Source organism: Triticum aestivum, chromosome 4A, assembly GCF_018294505.1.
Source record: "Triticum aestivum cultivar Chinese Spring chromosome 4A, IWGSC CS RefSeq v2.1, whole genome shotgun sequence".
NCBI classification, from domain to species: domain Eukaryota; kingdom Viridiplantae; phylum Streptophyta; class Magnoliopsida; order Poales; family Poaceae; genus Triticum; species Triticum aestivum.
The window spans coordinates 744,425,824-744,447,333 of record NC_057803.1 but is presented as its reverse complement, the minus strand read 5'-3'; the positions used below and the strand labels follow the sequence as shown (position 1 = coordinate 744,447,333).

At 46.7% G+C, this 21,510-nt stretch overlaps 1 pseudogene; it reads left to right on the top strand.

Moving 5' to 3' along the window:
* Positions 1-776: 776 nt before the first annotated feature.
* LOC123084532 (probable LRR receptor-like serine/threonine-protein kinase At3g47570) overlaps positions 777-21,510 on the top strand; it is a 58,420-nt pseudogene continuing 37,686 nt past the window's right edge.

Here is a 21,510-nt window from a genome sequence, read left to right as displayed (position 1 = left end):
ATATTATGTATAACATCAAATTTTCAGAATCGCGATTATGGATCGGATCAGAGAGTGTTTGTTAGAATCAGATCATGGAATGGAGTCGTAAAAACTAAAATTCTACCCGATTCTACCCGATCCTACCAATACGGCCTCCCCCACGCCACCCACTTCACTCCACTGACGCGATCCCCCCGACGCCCTCCTCACTCCACCGACGATCTTCCCTCTCTCAGCGGCGAATGTTGCGGCCCTCCGAGGGCGTCTCGTTGCCGTCGAGCCTCAGCACACCAGAGACCGCCGAGCTCATCCGCCTCGGGCTAGTGGTGTCACCAGGCTGCCGGCTGCCGCACGTGTTCCACATTACCGCCGATGGCTACCCGACGAGGGGCCCGACACGACACCGGATGAGCTCTGCCGCCACCGCGGTGGCTGTTGGAACAACGACGATTGACACAACTTTTGGGACGGCAAGGACTACTGGACGGTCGTCGGCGAGTTCCGACGGGCGACGAGCGTCTCGTCGTCTGCCCCGCACCGCTCCCTTCGTCTCCCTCCGGCAGCCATGCCGTCCCCAAGTTCCCCCCGCCGTCCGGCACCCGCGCTCACCGGACCCTCCGCCCCTCCCGTCGTCGAGATCCCGCCAGAGCAAGTCACGCAGCATGAGGACGGCAACCCCGACCACAGCCCCGGCTACCTCCTCGCCTAAGGGCGTCACAGGCAGCGGCGGCCGCCGCAGGGGCGGTAGCCAGAGAGACCGCTATCTGCAGGCAGCACTGGACGCGGCAGCGGCTATGGTGGCGGCGGCAGAGGCCGCTAATGTCCAGGCGGCGTTGGATGCGGCGGAGGCTATGGTGGCGGTGCAGGCGCCTATGGTGGAGGACGATGGCGTCGACTGGGACGCCGCCGTCAAGAGCGGCGACGACGACGACGACGGCGGTGACGGTGGTGTGCGCGAGGTCGTGGACCTTGCCGACTCTGCCGATGAGTAGATTAGGTCCTCTTATGTTTAATTAAATTTCATTATGTTTGAATGTAAGATGAATCATTTGTCGTAAGGTTTAATGAAATATCACTATGTTTGAATGAATTCTAGATGAAAATTATATGAAATATTTTGATCATTTTTTTGAATTTTGAATCATTTTTTAAATAAAAGTTAGGCAAAAGAAATGAAAAATTGAAAGATTGCCAGAAAAACTGAAAGGATAAAAACGATATAAACAAAAATAAAAGAAGAGAGTACAGAAGGAAAATGAATAAAACAAAATTAGAAGGGGAGAAATCTAAAAATAAAGAAAAAAAGCCATAAGTAGTATTTTAAAAAATCAAAAATTTCACCCAATTATCATTTTTTGATATATTTTTTTGGCAAAGTTAAGTTCGAAATAATTTTGAGCAACTGCAATGTTTTAGGATTGTCGGCGGCAAAAACCGTAGAAAATGCAAACAGTCCCAAAATGTACCGAAAATTGCGGAAGGTGTCCCTTCCTGCTAGGCCTAGTGCTAACCATTTTGCTCTTTCTTTTCCTTCGTAGGTAGCTAGCACAGGTTCATCTGTTTTGTTTTGCCTTAGTTTTGGTTGTTGTAAGTTTCGTAGCCTGTATCTTTATAGTACAAAATCACGCTTAGCTACATCTGTGTTCGAGATTCTTTTTCACGAGTTCCTGCTTTAATTTCAGAGATTGCAAGCTTGAGGAATCATGTAGTCTTACTGGCTTTAATGGGAAATCAGCCAATCTCATGGAAGGAGAGGAAAGCCTACACAGAACAGGTCTACATCCAATTGTGATCTCCGTGTGCTCCTATCATTCAGATCCTTCATAACCAGTGACCCTAAACAGGCACTGTCCTCTTAGTCTTGGGATCATGTCGGCAACGGCACAAGCACAGCACCATTGCCTGATTACTGCGAGTGGACGGGTGTCACCTGCAGCAACTGCCGGCACCCAGGCCATGTCACTGCCATACGTCTGCAGGGCTTGGGACTCGTCGGCACCATCTGCCCGCAGCTCGGCAATCTGACCCGCCTCCGCACCCTCAGTCTTTCAGCCAACAACCTAGAAGGTAAGATCCCGGGTAGCCTCAGTGGTTGTATATCGCTTCGTGCCTTGGGCCTGAGGATGAACTACCTTTTTGGCTCCATGCCTGCTTCCTTGGGTCTCCTATCACTCAGCGTTAGTCATAACAATCTGACTGGTGATATTCCAAATGTCCCCTCGTCCCCCTCGTGTCACCCTCGCGGGCGACCCAGGGTGAACCCTAGCCGCCGTCTCCCTCGTCCCTCCTCCGCCTCCACCTGTCCTCGCCGCCGTCCGCATCGCCGCCGGGCAAAGCTTGGCCGGCTGGGCGGCGGCGGGGCACCTCTCCCCTTTGGAGCGTCTTGGGCGGCGCGGGACAACCAGATCGCGAAGAGGCGTCGGGCTAGCGCGGGGTCTGGCGGCGCGGCAGGCGAGCATCTTGGCGGCAGCTGCGGCTTGGATGCGACTCCACGGCGAGGTGGTGGCTACGTGGTCATCAGATCGGGTGGTTGCAGGCGCCGCCATGTTCAGGTCGGATCCATATGGATGTGGCACTTGGATGTTGTCGGCCAGCGCAGGGTGGTGGTCTACGCCGCTGGCCTTGTCGGATCATGGATCCGGCGCCTGGAGATCTACAACGGTTGTCCTTCTTGATCCTACTTCCTGGTGGGTTGAGCCACATGGCACGTGCATCTTTGATGGTCTCGGTTTGTCTCACTATCAGATCCGGAACAGTCGGAAGTTTCGTGGTATAGGTTGGGGACCGGAGGAAACTTTAACCGGCTAGTCCGGCCCGGCATCGGCGGCGTCCCACGACGCCGTTACCTTCCTTGGAGGCGAAGCCGAGGTCCCTCCTATCCACATCTGAACCCCTCCCGAACGAAAGTTCAAAATTCAGTTTGGATTGGGCGGCGGCGGCGCCCTGCACGTCGTAACCTCCATGGAAGCGCCATCTTGGGAGGCTCAGATGGTCAGGCGAGAGATGCTATGGGTGGTGGGCGCCGCGTAGCTCCAGCAGCGGCAACGGTGTGAGCTCCGGGGGAAACCCTAGATCTGGGTCTACCGGATCGGACAATGATGGCACCTTCGATGTCGCTGTCCCTCCTGGGGGCATTGTTTTGGAGCACACGCTGGCTGGAGGGGACAAGAGGAGGAGCGGTGTTACATCTACCGCGAGACCGATGGCCGATCCTGGTGGCATGGCGCCGCGGAGGTTCGGCGGGCGCATCTGGAGATGGACTCGCGCAGGAGAAGGAAGTTGTCTGGCGTCATGTGGTGTTGATGGCAAAGAGGCCTAGCAAGGTCGGTGCAACATTTTTGTTCTAAGGATGGACCGAGGGATGATGGAGGTGACGGCCCTTGCAGCGTGCGGTGCTCACTAGGAGTGTACCTGGCCGGTGTGGGAGCCAATCCAGGTAGTGGCTTGGAGGATACATCCGGCTTTAGATGTTAGGCTTTAGTGCGATGTCTGTTTAGTATTAGGCACGGACATTCGGCACACCTTCATCAAGGGGATAGGAGTAGCAACGGTGTTGCCAAGATGGTGGCTTCAGGCTTATTGATGTATCACCTTGTATAATCTTTGTGAATAATTAATAATATGGCTGCATGCATCGTCTCGATGCAGAGGCCGAGGATACATCTTCCTTTTCTAAAAAAAAAATTCTCCAACCTCACGGCCCTCACTAACCTTAGCATGAGTAGCAACCACTTCCATGGCCAAATCCCGAGCTGGCTCGGCAACCTGACATCACTGATAGCTAATCTCTCCGGCTCTCGGTAAGATAGCTAATCTTGTTAGATTCGACATCAGGGCTAACAAACTGGAAGGCCTTTTTCCCACGGCCATGTTCAATATTTCTTCCATCACATACTTCAGCATCGGCTTCAACCGGTTCTCGGGATCTCTTTCGCTTGATATTGGCTTTACAAGAAATCTAACCACCAGTCGGCAGATGGTTTGCAACGTACGAAGCCATCATCGTCGGATCCTGATCGTGCAGTCGCCAACGTGCGCGAGAAAAAGAAAGGGGCAGGATGGGATTCGAACCCGCAACCTCCTGCAATTGCCCCACCACGGTAACCAACTCACCCGGACTTTGTTGCTTTCAAAAGCGCCCAGAGTATGAATATTGCGTAGTGGCTCTTTGTTCAAGATTTAAAATGTGAACGACTCGCTAACTTTGGTTGCAAATTTAGTGGGAATAATCTGAAGACTGCCATTGACTGTCACGATTTTTCTCTGAATTGGATCTGTCATTTTTTTGAGGTGCTAGATCTATTGGCACGCCCTCTTTATATGGGATTTGAATTCATGCCTAGCAGCTAATGTGAAACACACACTAACCAGCTCAGCTGGATCATTTGTTGGGAAAAAATGCACGCCATACTATTTGACCATTCCATGTTGCTTTTTTTTCTTTTTTCTGTGAGGAGTTGATCAAATATACCCCGGTAACTGTTATGTGAATAACATGGTCACTCACACATCGCTAACCCGATAACTTGTATATCCTTGTCCTGATAACTTTGGCGACCGAAGGGGGAGAGGGGAGTTGACGAACTTTTGTATGAATAGCATGGTAACTCACACATTGCAGACCTGATAATTTACGCACCCTATCCTGATAACTTTGGGAGGGGGAGGGGGGGTTGATGAAATATCCTCTCGATAGCTTTTGTGTCAATAGCATGGTAACTCAAACATTGTAGTCCTGATAGCTGATGTACAAATAACGTAGTAGCTTTTTTAACCCAAAAAAAACTAGTGTAAACATACCTTCGATAACTTTTTGTATGAATAGCATGGTAACTCACACATCGCATATCTGATAACTAATGCACCCCATCCTGGTAACTTTGACAAAGAGAGGGGGGGGGGAGTTGATGAAATATCCCCTCGGTAGCTTTTGTGTGAATAGCATGGTAACTCACACATCGTAGACCTGATAACTTATGTACCCAGGTCCTGATAACTTTGGCTACAAGGGTGGGGGGAGTTGATTAAATATCCCCCCGGTAGCTTTTGTGTGAATAGCATGGTAACTCACACATCGTAGACCTGATAACTTATGTACCCAGGTCCTGATAACTTTGGCTACAAGGGTGGGGGGAGTTGATGAAATATCCCCTCGGTAGCTTTTGTGTGAATATCATGGTAACTCACACATCGTAGACATGATAACTTATGTACCCAGTGTTGGAAATATGCCCTAGAGGCAATAATAAAAGCATTATTATTATATTTCCTCGTTCATGATAATTGTCTTTATTCATGCTATAATTGTGTTATCCGGAAATCGTAATACATGTGTGAATAACAGACACCAACCTGTCCCTAGTGAGCCTCTAGTTGACTAGCTCGTTGATCAACAGATAGTCATGGTTTCCTGACTATGGACACTAGATGTCATTGATAACGAGATCACATCATTGGGAGAATGATGTGATGGACAAAGACCCAATCCTAAACATAGCACAAGATCGTATAGTTCGTTTGCTAGAGTTTTCTAATGTCAAAGTATCTTTTCCTTAGACCATGAGATCGTGTAACTCCCGGATACCGTAGGAGTGCTTTGGGTATGCCAAATGTCACAACGTAATTGGGTGACTATAAAGGTAGACTACGGGTATCTCCGAAAGTGTCTGTTGGGTGACATGGATCAAGACTGGGATTTGTCACTCCGTATGACGGAGAGGTATCACTGGGCCCACTCGGTAATGCATCATCATAATGAGCTCAGAGTGACCAAGTGTCTGGTCACGGGATCATGCATTACGGTACGAGTAAAGTGACTTGCCGGTAACGAGATTGAACGAGGTATTGGGATACCGACGATCGAATCTCGGGCAAGTAACATATCGATAGACAAAGGGAATAGCGTACGGGATTGATTAAATCCTCGACATCGTGGTTCATCCGATGAGATCATCGTGGAGCATGTGGGAGCCAACATGGGTATCCAGATCCCGTTGTTGGTTATTGACCGGAGAGTCGTCTCGGTCATGTCTCCTTGTCTCCCGAACCTGTAGGGTCTACACACTTAAGGTTCGGTGACGCTAGGGTTATGAAGATATGTATATGCAGAAACCCGAATGTTGTTCGGAGTCCCGGATGAGATCCCGGACGTCACGAGGAGTTCCGGAATGGTCCGAAGGTAAAGAATTATATATAGGAAGTGCTATTTCGGGCATCGGGACAAGTTTCGGGGTTATCGGTATTGTACCGGGACCACCGGAAGGGTCCCGGGGGTCCACCGGGTGGGCCACCTGTCCCAGGGGGCCACATGGGCTGAAATAGGAGGGAACCCAGCCCATAGTGGGCTGGGGCACCACCCCCTATAGGCCCATGTGCCTAGGGTTCCACCAAGGAGGAGTCCTTGTGGTGGAAGGCACCCCTAGGTGCCTTGGGAGGGAGGGAAACCTCCCCTTGGCCGCCGCCCCCTAGTAGATGCCATCTACTAGGGCCGGCGCCCCCCCTGGCACCCCTATATATAGTGGGGGGAGAGGAGGGATTTCAAACCAGCCCCTGGCGCCTCCACCTCCCCCCGTTACGTCTCTCCCTCGTAGTCTCGGCGAAGCCCTGCTGCTGTGACACCCTGCATCCACCACCACGCCGTCGTGCTGCTGGATCTTCATCAACCTCTCCTCCTCCCTTGCTAGATCAAGAAGGAGGAGACGTCTCCCGTCCCGTACGTGTGTTGAACGCGGAGGTGCCGTCCGTTCGGCGCTGGTCATCGGTGATTTGGATCACGTCGAGTACGACTACATCATCACCGTTCTTTTGAACGCTTCCGTGCGCGATCTACAAAGGTATGTAGATGCATCTAATCACTCATTGCTAGATGAACTCCTAGATGATCTTGGTGAAACGAGTAGGAAAATTTTTGTTTTCTACAACGTTCCCCAACAGTGGCATCATGAGCTAGGTCTATGCGTAGTTCTTCTTGCGCGAGTAGAACACAATTTGTTGTGGGCGTAGATTTGTCAACTTTCTTGCCGTTACTAGTCCTTTCTTGCTTCAGCGGTATTGTGGGATGAAGCGGCCCGGACCAACCTTACACGTACGCTTACGTGAGACCGGTTCCACCGACTAACATGCACTAGTTGCATAAGGTGGCTGGCGGGTGTCTGTCTCTCCTACTTTAGTTGGAGCGGAATCGATGAACAGGGTCCTTATGAAGGGTAAATAGAAGTTGACAAATCACGTTGTGGCTTTAACGTAGGTAAGAAAACGTTCTTGCTAGAACCCTAATTCAGCCACGTAAAACTTGCAACAACAATTAGAGGACGTCTAACTTGTTTTTGCAGCAAGTGGTTTGTGATATGATATGGCCAAAGTTGTGATGAATGATGAATGATCTATATGTGATGTATGAGATGTTCATGCTATTGTAATAGGATTCACGACTTGCATGTCGATGAGTATGACAACCGGCAGGAGCCATAGGAGTTGTCTTTATTCTTTTAATGACCTGCGTGTCATCGAGAAACGCCATGTAAATTACTTTACTTTATTGCTAAACGCGTTAGCCATAGTAGTAGAAGTAATAGTTGGCGAGCAACTTCATGGAGACACGATGATGGAGATCATGATGATGGAGATCATGGTGTCAAGCCGGTGACAAGATGATCATGGAGCCCCAAGATGGAGATCAAAGGAGCTATGTGATATTGGCCATATCATGTCACGTTTATTATTTGATTGCATGTGATGTTTATCATGTTTTGCATCTTGTTTACTTAGAACGACGGTAGTAAATAAGGTGATCCCTCATACTAATTTCAAGAAGTGTTCCCCCTAACTGTGCACCGTTGCGACAGTTCGCTGTTTCAAAACACCACGTGATGATCGGGTGTTTTATTCAGACGTTCACATACAACGGGTGTAAGACAGATTTACACATGCAAACACTTAGGTTGACTTGACGAGCCTAGCATGTACAGACATGGCCTCGAAACACAGAAGACCGAAAGGTCAAGCATGAGTCGTATAGAAGATACGATCAACATGAAGATGTTCACCGATGTTGACTAGTCCGTCTCACGTGATGATCGGACACGGTCTAGTTTAACTCGGATCATGTAATACTTAGATGACTAGAGGGATGTCTAATCTAAGTGGGAGTTCACTAATAATTTGATTAGTTGAACTTAATTATCATGAACTTAGTCTAAAATCTTTGCAATATGTCTTGTAGATCAAATGGCCAACGTAGTCCTCAACTTCAACGCGTTCCTAGAGAAAACTAAGCTGAAAGACGATGGCAGCAACTATACGGACTGGGTCCGGAACCTGAGGATCATCCTCATAGCTGCCAAGAAAGATTATGTCCTACAAGCACCACTTGGTGACGCACCCGTTCTCCCTGCGGAACAAGACGTTATGAACGCTTGGCAGGCACGTTCCGATGACTACTCCCTCGTTCAGTGCGGCATGCTTTACAGCCTAGAGCCGGGGCTCCAAAAGCGTTTTGAGAGACATGGAGCATATAAGATGTTCGAAGAGCTGAAAATGGTTTTCCAAGCTCATGCCCGGGTCGAGAGATATGAAGTCTCCAACAAATTCTTCGGCTGTAAGATGGAGGAAAACAGTTCTGTCAGTGAGCACATACTCACTATGTCTGGGTTGCATAACCGCTTGACTCAGCTGGGAGTTCATCTCCCGGATGATGCGGTCATTGACAGAATCCTCCAGTCGCTTCCACCAAGCTACAAGAGCTTTGTGATGAACTTCAATATGCAGGGGATGGAAAAGACCATTCCTGAAGTATTTGCTATGCTGAAATCAGCAGAGGTAGAAGTCAGGAAAGAACATCAAGTGTTGATGGTCAATAAAACCACTAAGTTCAAGAAAGGCAAGGGTAAAAAGAACTTCAAGAAGGACGGCAAGGAGGTTGCCGCGTCCGGCAAGCAAGCTGCCGGGAAGAAGCCAAAGAATGGACCCAAGCCCGAGACTGAGTGCTTTTATTGCAAGGGAAGCGGTCACTGGAAGCGGAACTGCCCTAAGTACTTAGCGGATAAGAAGGCCGGCAAAACAAAAGGTATATGTGATATACATGTAATTGCTGTGTACCTTACTAGTGCCCGTAGTAGCTCCTGGGTATTTGATACCGGTGCAGTTGCTCACATTTGTAACTCAAAGCAGGGGCTGCGGAATAAGCGGAAACTGGCAAAGGACAAGGTGACGATGCGCGTCGGGAATGGTTCCAAGGTCAATGTGATCGCCGTCGGCACGCTACCTCTGCATCTCCCTTCGGGATTAGTTTTAAACCTTAATAATTGTTATTTAGTGCCAGCTTTGAGCATGAACATTGTATCGGGATCTCGTTTAATTCGAGATGGCTACTCTTTTAAATCTGAGAATAATGGTTGTTCCATTTTTATGAGAGATATGTTTTATGGTCATGCTCCTATGGTGAATGGTTTATTCCTTCTGAATCTTGAACGTGATGCTACACATATTCATAATGTGAGTACCAAAAGAAGTAAGGTTAATAATGATAGTCCCACATACCTGTGGCACTGCCACCTTGGTCACATAGGTGTCAAACGCATGAAGAAGCTCCATGCTGATGGACTTTTAGAGTCTCTTGATTATGAATCATTTGACACGTGCGAACCATGCCTTATGGGTAAAATGACCAAGACCCCGTTCTCAGGAACAATGGAGCGAGCAACCGACTTATTGGAAATCATACATACCGATGTGTGCGGTCCAATGAGTGTTGAGGCTCGCGGTGGCTATCGTTATGTTCTCACCCTCACTGATGATTTAAGTAGGTATGGGTATATCTACTTAATGAAACACAAGTCTGAAACCTTTGAAAAGTTCAAGGAATTTCAGAGTGAGGTTGAAAATCAACGTGACAGGAAAATCAAGTTTCTGCGATCAGATCGTGGAGGAGAATACTTGAGTCACGAGTTTGGCACACACTTAAGAAAATGTGGAATAGTTTCACAACTCACGCCGCCTGGAACACCTCAGCGTAATGGTGTGTCCGAACGTCGTAATCGCACTCTGTTAGATATGGTGCGATCTATGATGTCTCTTACCGATTTACCGCTTTCTTTTTGAGGCTATGCTTTAGAGACTGCCGCATTCACTTTAAATAGGGCTCCGTCGAAATCCGTTGAGACGACACCGTATGAATTATGGTTTGGGAAGAAACCTAAGCTGTCGTTTCTAAAAGTTTGGGGATGCGATGCTTATGTCAAGAAACTTCAACCTGAAAAGCTCGAACCCAAGTTGGAAAAATGCGTCTTCATAGGATACCCAAAAGAAACTATTGGGTACACTTTCTACCTCAGATCCGAAGGCAAGATCTTTGTTGCCAAGAATGGGTCCTTTCTGGAGAAAGAGTTTCTCTCGAAAGAAGTAAGTGGGAGGAAAGTAGAGCTTGATGAAGTATTACCTCTTGAACCGGAAAATGGCGCAACTCAAGAAAATGTTCCTGAGGTGCCAGCACCGACTAGAGAGGGAGTTAATGATAATGATCAAGATACTTCTGATCAAGCCCCTACTGAAATTCGAAGGTCCACAAGGACACGTTCCGCACCAGAGTGGTACGGCAACCCTGTCTTGGAAATCATGCTGTTAGACAACGGTGAACCTTCGAACTATGAAGAAGCGATGGCGGGCCCGGATTCCGACAAATGGCTAGAAGCCATGAAATCCGAGATAGGATCCATGTATGAAAACAAAGTATGGACTTTGACTGACTTGCCCATTGAGCGGCGAGCCATAGAAAATAAATGGATCTTTAAGAAGAAGACAGACGCGGATGGTAATGTGACCATCTATAAAGCTCGGCTTGTCGCTAAGGGTTATCGACAAGTTCAAGGGGTTGACTACGATGAGACTTTCTCACCGGTAGCGAAGCTGAAGTCCGTCCGAATCATGTTAGCAATTGCCGCATTCTATGATTACGAAATATGGCAAATGGACGTCAAAACGGCATTCCTTAATGGTTTCCTTAAGGAAGAATTGTATATGATACAGCCGGAAGGTTTTGTCGATCCTAAGAATGCTGACAAAGTGTGCAAGCTCCAACGCTCGATTTATGGGCTGGTGCAAGCATCTCGGAGTTGGAACATTCACTTTGATGAGATGATCAAAGCGTTTGGGTTTACACAGACTTATGGAGAAGCCTGCGTTTACAAGAAAGTGAGTGGGAGCTCTGTAGCATTTCTCATATTATATGTAGATGACATACTGTTGATGGGAAATGATATAAAACTCTTGGATAGCATCAAGGCCTACTTGAATAAAAGTTTTTCAATGAAGGACCTTGGAGAAGCTGCTTATATATTAGGCATCAAAATCTATAGAGATAGATCGAGACGCCTCATAGGTCTTTCACAAAGCACATACCTTGATAAGATATTGAAGAAGTTCAATATGGATCAATCCAAGAAGGGGTTCTTGCTTGTGTTACAAGGTATGAAATTGAGCTCAGCTCAATGTCTGACCACGGCAGAAGATATAGAAGAGATGAGCGTCATCCCCTATGCCTCAGCCATAGGTTCTATTATGTATGCCATGCTGTGTACCAGACCTGATGTTAACCTTGCCGTCAGTTTGGTAGGAAGGTACCAAAGTAATCCCGGCAAGGAACACTGGACAGCGGTCAAGAATATCCTGAAGTACCTGAAAAGGACTAAGGAAATGTTTCTCGTTTATGGAGGTGACGAAGAGCTCGTCGTAAAGGGTTACGTCGACGCTAGCTTCGACACAGATCTGGATGACTCTAAGTCACAAACCGGATACGTGTATATTTTGAATGGTGGGGCAGTAAGCTGGTGCAGTTGCAAGCAAAGCGTCGTGGCAGGATCTACATGTGAAGCGGAGTACATGGCAGCCTCGGAGGCAGCACATGAAGCAATATGGGTGAAGGAGTTCATCACCGACCTAGGAGTCATACCCAATGCGTCGGGGCCGATCAAGCTCTTCTGTGACAACACTGGAGCTATTGCACTTGCCAAAGAGCCCAGGTTTCACAAGAAGACAAGGCACATCAAGCGTCGCTTCAACTACATTCGTGAAAATGTTCAAGATGGAGACATAGAGATTTGTAAAGTACATACGGACCTGAATGTAGCAGATCCGTTGACTAAACCTCTCCCTAGAGCAAAACATGATCAACACCAGAATTCCATGGGTGTTCGATTCATCACAATGTAACTAGATTATTGACTCTAGTGCAAGTGGGAGACTGTTGGAAATATTCCCTAGAGGCAATAATAAAAACATTATTATTATATTTCCTCGTTCATGATAATTGTCTTTATTCATGCTATAATTGTGTTATCCGGAAATCGTAATACATGTGTGAATAACAGACACCAACCTGTCCCTAGTGAGCCTCTAGTTGACTAGCTCGTTGATCAACAGATAGTCATGGTTTCCTGACTATGGACACTAGATGTCATTGATAACGAGATCACATCATTGGGAGAATGATGTGATGGACAAAGACCCAATCCTAAACATAGCACAAGATCGTATAGTTCGTTTGCTAGAGTTTTCTAATGTCAAAGTATCTTTTCCTTAGACCATGAGATCGTGTAACTCCCGGATACCGTAGGAGTGCTTTGGGTATGCCAAACGTCACAACGTAACTGGGTGACTATAAAGGTAGACTACGGGTATCTCCGAAAGTGTCTGTTGGGTGACATGGATCAAGACTGGGATTTGTCACTCCGTATGACGGAGAGGTATCACTGGGCCCACTCGGTAATGCATCATCATAATGAGCTTAGAGTGACCAAGTGTCTGGTCACGGGATCATGCATTACGGTACGAGTAAAGTGACTTGCCGGTAACGAGATTGAACGAGGTATTGGGATACCGACGATCGAATCTCGGGCAAGTAACATATCGATAGACAAAGGGAATAGCGTACGGGATTGATTAAATCCTCGACATCGTGGTTCATCCGATGAGATCATCGTGGAGCATGTGGGAGACAACATGGGTATCCAGATCCTGCTGTTGGTTATTGACCGGAGAGTCGTCTCGGTCATGTCTGCTTGTCTCCCGAACCCGTAGGGTCTACACACTTAAGGTTCGGTGATGCTAGGGTTATGAAGATATGTATATGCAGAAACCCGAATGTTGTTCGGAGTCCCGGATGAGATCCCGGACGTCACGAGGAGTTCCGGAATGGTCCGGAGGTAAAGAATTATATATAGGAAGTGCTATTTCGGGCATCGGGACAAGTTTCGGGGTTATCGGTATTGTACCGGGACCACCGGAAGGGTCCCGGGGGTCCACCGGGTGGGGCCACCTGTCCCGGGGGGCCACATAGGCTGAAATAGGAGGGAACCCAGCCCATAGTGGGCTGGGGCGCCACCCCCTATAGGCCCATGCGCCTAGGGTTCCACCAAGGAGGAGTCCTTGTGGTGGAAGGCACCCCTAGGTGCCTTGGGGGGGGGAGGGAAACCTCCCCTTGGCCGCCGCCCCCCTAGTAGATGCCATCTACTAGGGCCGGCGCCCCCCCTGGCACCCCTATATATAGTGGGGGGGAGAGGAGGGATTTCAAACCAGCCCCTGGCGCCTCCACCTCCCCCCGTTACGTCTCTCCCTCGTAGTCTCGGCGAAGCCCTGCTGCTGTGACGCCCTGCATCCACCACCACGCCGTCGTGCTGCTGGATCTTCATCAACCTCTCCTCCCCCCTTGCTGGATCAAGAAGGAGGAGACGTCTCCCGTCCCGTACGTGTGTTGAACGTGGAGGTGCCGTCCGTTCGGCGCTGGTCATCGGTGATTTGGATCACGTCGAGTACGACTACATCATCACCGTTCTTTTGAACGCTTCCGTGCGCGATCTACAAAGGTATGTAGATGCATCTAATCACTCGTTGCTAGATGAACTCCTAGATGATCTTGGTGAAACGAGTAGGAAAATTTTTGTTTTCTGCAACGTTCCCCAACACCCAGGTCCTGATAACTTTGGCGATGAGGGGGAGTGGGGGTGAGGGAGTTGATAAAACATCCCCTCGATAACTTTTGTGTGAATAGCATGGTAACTTACACATCGCAGACCTGATAACTATGTACCTGACCCTGATAAAAAAGTCATAGAGGAGTCCCTCTACACATTCGCACGTATAGTACATCATCATTTATGCAGTGATTTTTTTCAAGAAAATACCTTTCTTTTTGTCATCTGACAATGGTGAAAAAGAGTTTTAAAAGATTTTTATTTTCACGTATTGAACAACAGCCTGGGTTGGTGTAATGGCTGTTGGTCATGGTATTAGGCGTGCCCTAGCTACCTGATGCAGGTTCGAATTTCATGTGGCGCACTTTTTCTCAATTCGCCTTTTTATTAGTGTCAATCGGGGGGAGAACGGGAGAAGCGGGAGCCATCGAATGAAGTTGTGCGGAACGGAAGAAGCGGGAGCCATCGAGGGGAGTCGTGCGGATCTGTCGCTAATGACCAGTCGACTGGTCGTTAGCACAGTCCTTGGCTTCAAGCTTTCCAAGCTAAATCTTTTGGCCACACATGGGAACTAATTCGTAGGACGAATACCATCTTCCTTGTCAAATGCATCTGCACTTGAATATTTGTTTCTTCGCGAAAATAAGCATCATGGTCTGATTCCACGGGACATTGGCATCCATGGTCATTTCCAGAAATTTTCGTTAGGACACAATTTGCTTCAAACCACAGAGCCTAGGGATTGGGATTTCCTCACATCATTGACAAACTGTAGCACCTTGAAGGTGTTATGCCAGTTACCATTGCTAATCTATCTACAAAGCTCGACTGGATTACAATAGGTGGTAACAAAATAACTTGGACCATACCTGCAGGGCTAGGAAAGTATAAAAAACTTACAAAGTTTAACATCGCAAATAGCCTTTTCACTGGCACCTTGCCTCTAGATATTTGCCAGATTCCTAGCCTCCAGTATCTCGATCTATCCCATAATAGATTATATGGGCAGATTCCACAATCATTAAGCAATATCACGCAATTGAACAACCTCTCTCTTTCTAATAACTTTCTGGATGGCATCATTCCATCGAGCATTGGAAATCTCACAAAACTTATATCTCTGGATCTTTCCGGTAACTCATTGAGAGGGAGGGGGGGGAATCCCATATGAGATACTTAGTATTATCTCTCTGACCTTACTTCTCAACCTCTCCAGCAATGCTCTTAGTGGCCCCATTCCAACACAGATAGGATAGTTGAACAACCTTGTCACAATCGACTTATCAATGAACAAGCTCTCTGGTGAAATCCCAGATGCTCTCAGCAGTTGCGTCCAACTGAATTTCCTATATTTGCAAGGAAATCTTTTGCATGGGAAAATACCAAAAGATTTTTCTTCTATAAGAGGCCTCGTAAAGTTGGATCTTTCCAATAATAATTTAGCATGACCCATACCTGAGTTCCTCCAGAGTTATGAGCTCCTAACGTATCTAAACCTCTCTTTCAACAGCCTATCTGGTCCCGTGCCAAATACATGGATCTTCCACAATTCCACTGTAATGTTGCTCCCTGGTAATAGCATGCTATGCGGAGGTCCCCTATCATTGAAACTGTCTTCATGTCCATATATACGTTCTAACCAAGCTTCACAGCATCGACGTCGGGTCATACGGATGAAGCCAAGAATCAAACCAAACATTGTTGATCAAGAAACCGGATTTCTTTTTCGCGAATACGCAAGCTGCGTATCTTTGCATTGATAGAAGAAGAGTTTACAGCAAGAGATTACAAAACCACACGCAAGCCATGTACGCTAGAGGCATGATCGCGGGTGGTGGAGCAGACAGAGCAAGGGGCTGCTCATCCCCAATAACGCAAAAGTCTAACTCTCTGGTAAAACGTTGCTAATCCCTTTGGCGCCGGCCTTGGCCCAAAGGCGCGCCTCATCTTTGATGGATGTGGTGAGGCGGGAGGAGGATGGCCGATCGTGATCGAAGACACACCCATTGTGGTGTTTCCAAATCCACCATGCAGTGAGGATGATGATGGAGGCGAGACCTTTGTGAGCGGAGTGGGACGCTTGGTTTGTTGAGGTTGCCCACCAAGTTTGGAAGGGGGGTGTTGCCGTCGGGAAGGCAAGTGGGTGCTCTCACCCAACCGAGAATCTCATGCCATATCTGTTAGGGAACGTAGTAATTTCAAAAAATTTCCTACGCACACGCAAGATCATGGTGATGGTATACCAACGAGAGGGGAGAGTGTTGTCCATGTACCCTCGTAGACCTTAAGCGGAAGTGTTATGACAACGCGGTTGATGTAGTCGTACGTCTTCACGATCCGACCGATCCAAGTACCGAACGTACGGCACCTCCGAGTTCAGCACACGTTCAGCTCGATGACGATCCCCGGACTCCGATCCAGCAAAGTGTCGGGGATGAGTTCCGTCAGCACGACGGCGTGGTGACGATGATGATGCTCTACCGGCGCAGGGCTTCGCCCAAACTCCGCGACGATATGACCGAGGTGGAATATGGTGGAGGGGGGCACCGCACACGGCTAAGGAACGACCACGAAGATCAACTTGTGTGTTATGGGGTGCCCCCCTGCCCCCGTATATAAAGGAGGGAGGGGGAGGTGCGGCCGGCCCCCATGGGGTGCGCCTGGAGGAGTCCTACTCCCACCGGGAGTAGGACTCCCCCCTCTTGCCTTGTTGGAGAAGGAAAGGGGGGAGGGGAAAGAGGAAAGGGGGGCGCCGCCCCCCCCCCTCCTTGTCCTATTCGGACTAGGGGGGAGGGGGCGCGCGGCCTGCCCTGGCCGGCCCTCCTCTTCTCCCTCATGGCCCACTAAGGCCCATTATCCCCCGGGAGGGTTCCGGTAACCCCCCGGTGTTCCAGTAAAATCCTGATTTCACCCGGAACCATTCCGATATCCAAATGTAGGCTTCCAATATATCAATCTTGATGTCTCGACCATTTCGAGACTCCTCGTCATGTCCGTGATCATATCCGGGACTCCGAACAAACTTCGGTACATCAAAACTTATAAACTCATAATAAAATTGTCATCGTAACGTTAAGCGTGCGGACCCTACGGGTTCGAGAACTATGTAGACATGACCTAGAACTATTCACAGTCAATAACCAATAGCGGAACCTGGATGCCCATATTGGTTCCTACATATTCTACGAAGATCTTTATCGGTCAAACCGCATAACGACATACGTTGTTCCCTTTGTCATCGGTATGTTACTTGCCCGAGATTCGATCGTCGGTATCCAATACCTAGTTCAATCTCGTTACCGGCAAGTCTCTTTACTCGTTCCGTAATACATCATCTCGCAACTAACTTATTAGTTGCAATGCTTGCAAGGCTTATGTGATGTGTATTACCGAGAGGGCCCAGAGATACCTCTCCGACAATCAAGTGACAAAACCTAATCTCGAAATACGCCAACCCAACATATACCTTTGGAGACACCTGTAGTACTCCTTTATAATCACCCAGTTACGTTGTGACGTTTGGTAGCACCCAAAGTGTTCCTCCGGTAAACGGGAGTTGCATAATCTCATAGTTACAGGAACATGTATAGGTCATGAAGAAAGCAATAGCAATATACTAAACGATCAAGTGCTAGGCTAACGGAATGGGTCGTGTCAATCACATCATTCTCCTAATGATGTGATCCCATTAATCAAATAACAACACATGTCTATGGTTAGGAAACATAACCATCTTTGATTAATGAGCTAGTCAAGTAGAGGCATACTAGTGACTATATGTTTGTCTATGTATTCACACATGTATCATTTTTCCGGTTAATACAATTCTAGCATGAATAATAAACATTTATCATGATATGAGGAAATAAATAATAACTTTATTATTGCCTCTAGGGCATATTTCCTTCAGTCTCCAACTTGCACTAGAGTCAATAATCTAGATTACACAGTAATGATTCTAACACCCATGGAGTCTTGGTGCTGATCATGTTTTGCTCGTGAAAGAGTCTTAGTCAATGGGTCTGCAACATTCAGATCCGTATGTATCTTGCAAATCTCTATGTCTCCCACCTGGACTTGGTCCTGGATGGAATTGAAGCGTCTCTTGATATGCTTGGTCCTCTTGTGAAATCTGGATTTCTTTGCCAAGGCAATTGCACCAATATTGTCACAGAAGATCTTCATTGGTCCCGATGCACTAGGTATGACACCTAGATCGGAAATGAACTCTTTCATCCAGACTCCTTCATTTGCTGCTTCCGAAGCAGCTATGTACTCCGCTTCACATGTAGATCCCGCCACGACGCTTTGTTTAGAACTGCACCAACTAGCAGCTCCACCGTTTAATAAAAACACGTATCCGGTTTGCGATTTAGAATCATCCGGATCAGTGTCAAAGCTTGCATCGACGTAACCATTTACGACTAGCTCTTTGTCACCTCCATATACGAGAAACATATCCTTAGTCCTTTTCAGGTATTTCAGGATGTTCTTGACCACTGTCCAGTGATCCATTCGTGGATTACTTTGGTACCTTTCTGCCAAGCTTATTGCTAAGCATACGTCAGGTCTGGTACACAGCATTGCATACATGATAGAGCCTATGGCTGAAGCATAGGGAACATCTTTCATTTTCTCTCTATCTTCTGCTGTGGTCGGGCATTGAGTCTGACTCAATTTCACACCTTGTAATACAGGTAAGAAGCCTTTCTTTGCCTGATCCATTTTGAACTTTTTCAAAACTTTATCAAGGTATGTGCTTTGTGAAAGTCCAATCAAGCGTCTTGATCAATCTCTATAGATCTTGATGCCCAATATGTAAGCAGCTTCACCGAGGTCTTTCATTGAAAAACTTTTATTCAAGTATCTTTTTATGCTATCCAGAAATTCTATATCATTTCCAATCAATAATATGTCGTCCACATATAATATCAGAAATGCTACAGAGCTCCCACTCACTTTCTTGTAAATACAGGCTTCTCCAAAAGTCTGTATAAAACCATATGCTTTGATCACACTATCAAAGCGTTTATTCCAACTCCGAGAGGCTTGCACCAGACCATAAATTGATCGCTGGAGCTTGCACACTTTGTTAGCTCCTTTTGGATCAACAAAACCTTCTGGTTGCATCATGTACAACTCTTCTTCTAGAAATCCATTCAAGAATGCAGTTTTGACATCCATTTGCCAAATTTCATAATCATAAAATGCAGCAATTGCTAACATGATTCGGACAGACTTAAGCATCGCTAGGGGTGAGAAAGTCTCATCGTAGTCAACCCCTTGAACTTGTCGAAAACCTTTCGCAACAAGTCGAGCTTTATAGACAGTTACATTACCATCAACGTCAGTCTTCTTCTTAAAGATCCATTTATTCTCAATGGCTTGCCGATCATCGGGCGAGTCAACCAAAGTCCATACTTTGTTCTCATACATGGATCCCATCTCAGATTTCATGGCTTCCAGCCATTTTGCGGAATCTGGGCTCACCATAGCTTCTTCATAGTTTGTAGGTTCGCCATGGTCAAGTAACATGACTTCCAGAATAGGATTACCGTACCAGTTTGATGCGGATCTTACTCTGGTTGACCTATGTAGTTCAGTAGAAACTTGTTCTGAAGTTTCATGATCAATATCATTAGCTTCCTCACTAATTGGTGCAGTTGTCACAGGAACTGGTTCTTGTGATGAACTACTTTCCAATAAGGGAGCAGATACAGTTATCTCATCAAGTTCTACTTTTCTCCCACTCACTTCTTTCGAGAGAAACTCTTTTTCTAGAAAGGATCCGAATTTAGCAACGAAAATCTTGCCTTCAGATCTGTGATAGAAGGTGTACCCAATAGTCTCTTTTGGGTATCCTATGAAGACACATTTCTCCGATTTAGGTTCGAGCTTATCTGGTTGAAGTTTCTTCACATAAGCATCGCAGCCCCAAACTTTAAGATACGACAACTTTGGTTTCTTGCCAAACCATAGTTCATAAGGCGTCGTTTCAACGGATTTTGATGGTGCCCTATTTAACGTGAATGCGGCCGTCTCTAAAGCATAACCCCAAAACAATAGCGGTAAATCAGTAAGAGACATCATAGATCGCACCATATCTAGTAAAGTACGATTACGACGTTCGGACACACCATTTCGTTGTGGTGTTCCGGGTGGCGTGAGTTGCGAAACTATTCCGCATTGTTTCAAATGTAAACCAAACTCGTAACTCAAATATTCTCCTCCACGATCAGATCGTAGAAATTTTATTTTCTTGTTACGATGATTTTCCACTTCACTCTGAAATTCTTTGAACTTTTCAAATGTTTCAGATTTGTGTTTCATTAAGTAGATATACCCATATCTGCTCAAATCATCTGTGAAGGTGAGAAAATAACGATACCCGCCGCGTGCTTCAACATTCATTGGACCACAAACATCAGTATGTATGATTTCCAACAAATCAGTTGCTCGCTCCATAGTTCTGGAGAACGGCGTTTTAGTCATCTTGCCCATGAGGCACGGTTCGCAAGTACCAAGTGATTCATAATCAAGTGGTTCCAAAAGCCCATCAGTATGGAGTTTCTTCATGCATTTTACACCGATATGACCCAAACGGCAGTGCCACAAATAAGTTGCACTATCATTATCAACTCTGTATCTTTTGGTTTCAACATTATGAATATGTGTATTACTACTATTGAGATTTAATAAAAATAGACCACTCTTCAAGGGTGCATGACCATAAAATATATTATTCATATAAATAGAACAACCATTATTCTCTGACTTAAATGAATAACCGTCTCGCATCAAACAAGATCCAGATATAATGTTCATGCTTAACGCTGGCACCAAATAACAATTATTTAGGTCTAAAACTAATCCCGATGGTAGATGTAGAGGTAGCGTGCCGACCGCGATCACATCGACTTTGGAACCATTTCCCATGCGCATCGTCACCTCGTCCTTAGCCAATCTTCGCTTAATCCGTAGTTCCTATTTCGAGTTGCAAATATTAGCGGAACCAGTATCAAATACCCAGGTACTACTGTGAGTATTAGTAAGGTACACATCAATAACATGTATATCACATATACCTTTGTTTACTTTGCCATCCTTCTTATCCGCCAAATACTTGGGGCAGTTCCGCTTCCAGTGTCCAGTCTGCTTGCAGTAGAAGCAATCAGTCTCAAGCTTAGGTCCAGACTTGGGTTTCTTCTCTTGAGCAGCAACTTGTTTGCTGTTCTTCTTGAAGTTCCCCTTCTTCTTCCCTTTGCCCTTTTTCTTGAAACTGGTGGTCTTGTTAACCATCAACACTTGATGCTCCTTTTTGATTTCTACTTCCGCGGCTTTTAGCATTGCGAAGAGCTCGGGAATAGACTTGTCCATCCCTTGCATATTATAGTTCATCACGAAGCTCTTGTAGCTTGGTGGCAGTGATTGAAGAATTCTGTCAATGACACTATCATCAGGAAGATTAACTCCCAGTTGAATCAAGTGATTATTATACCCAGACATTTTGAGTATGTGTTCACTGACAGAACTATTCTCCTCCATCTTGCAGCTATAGAACTTA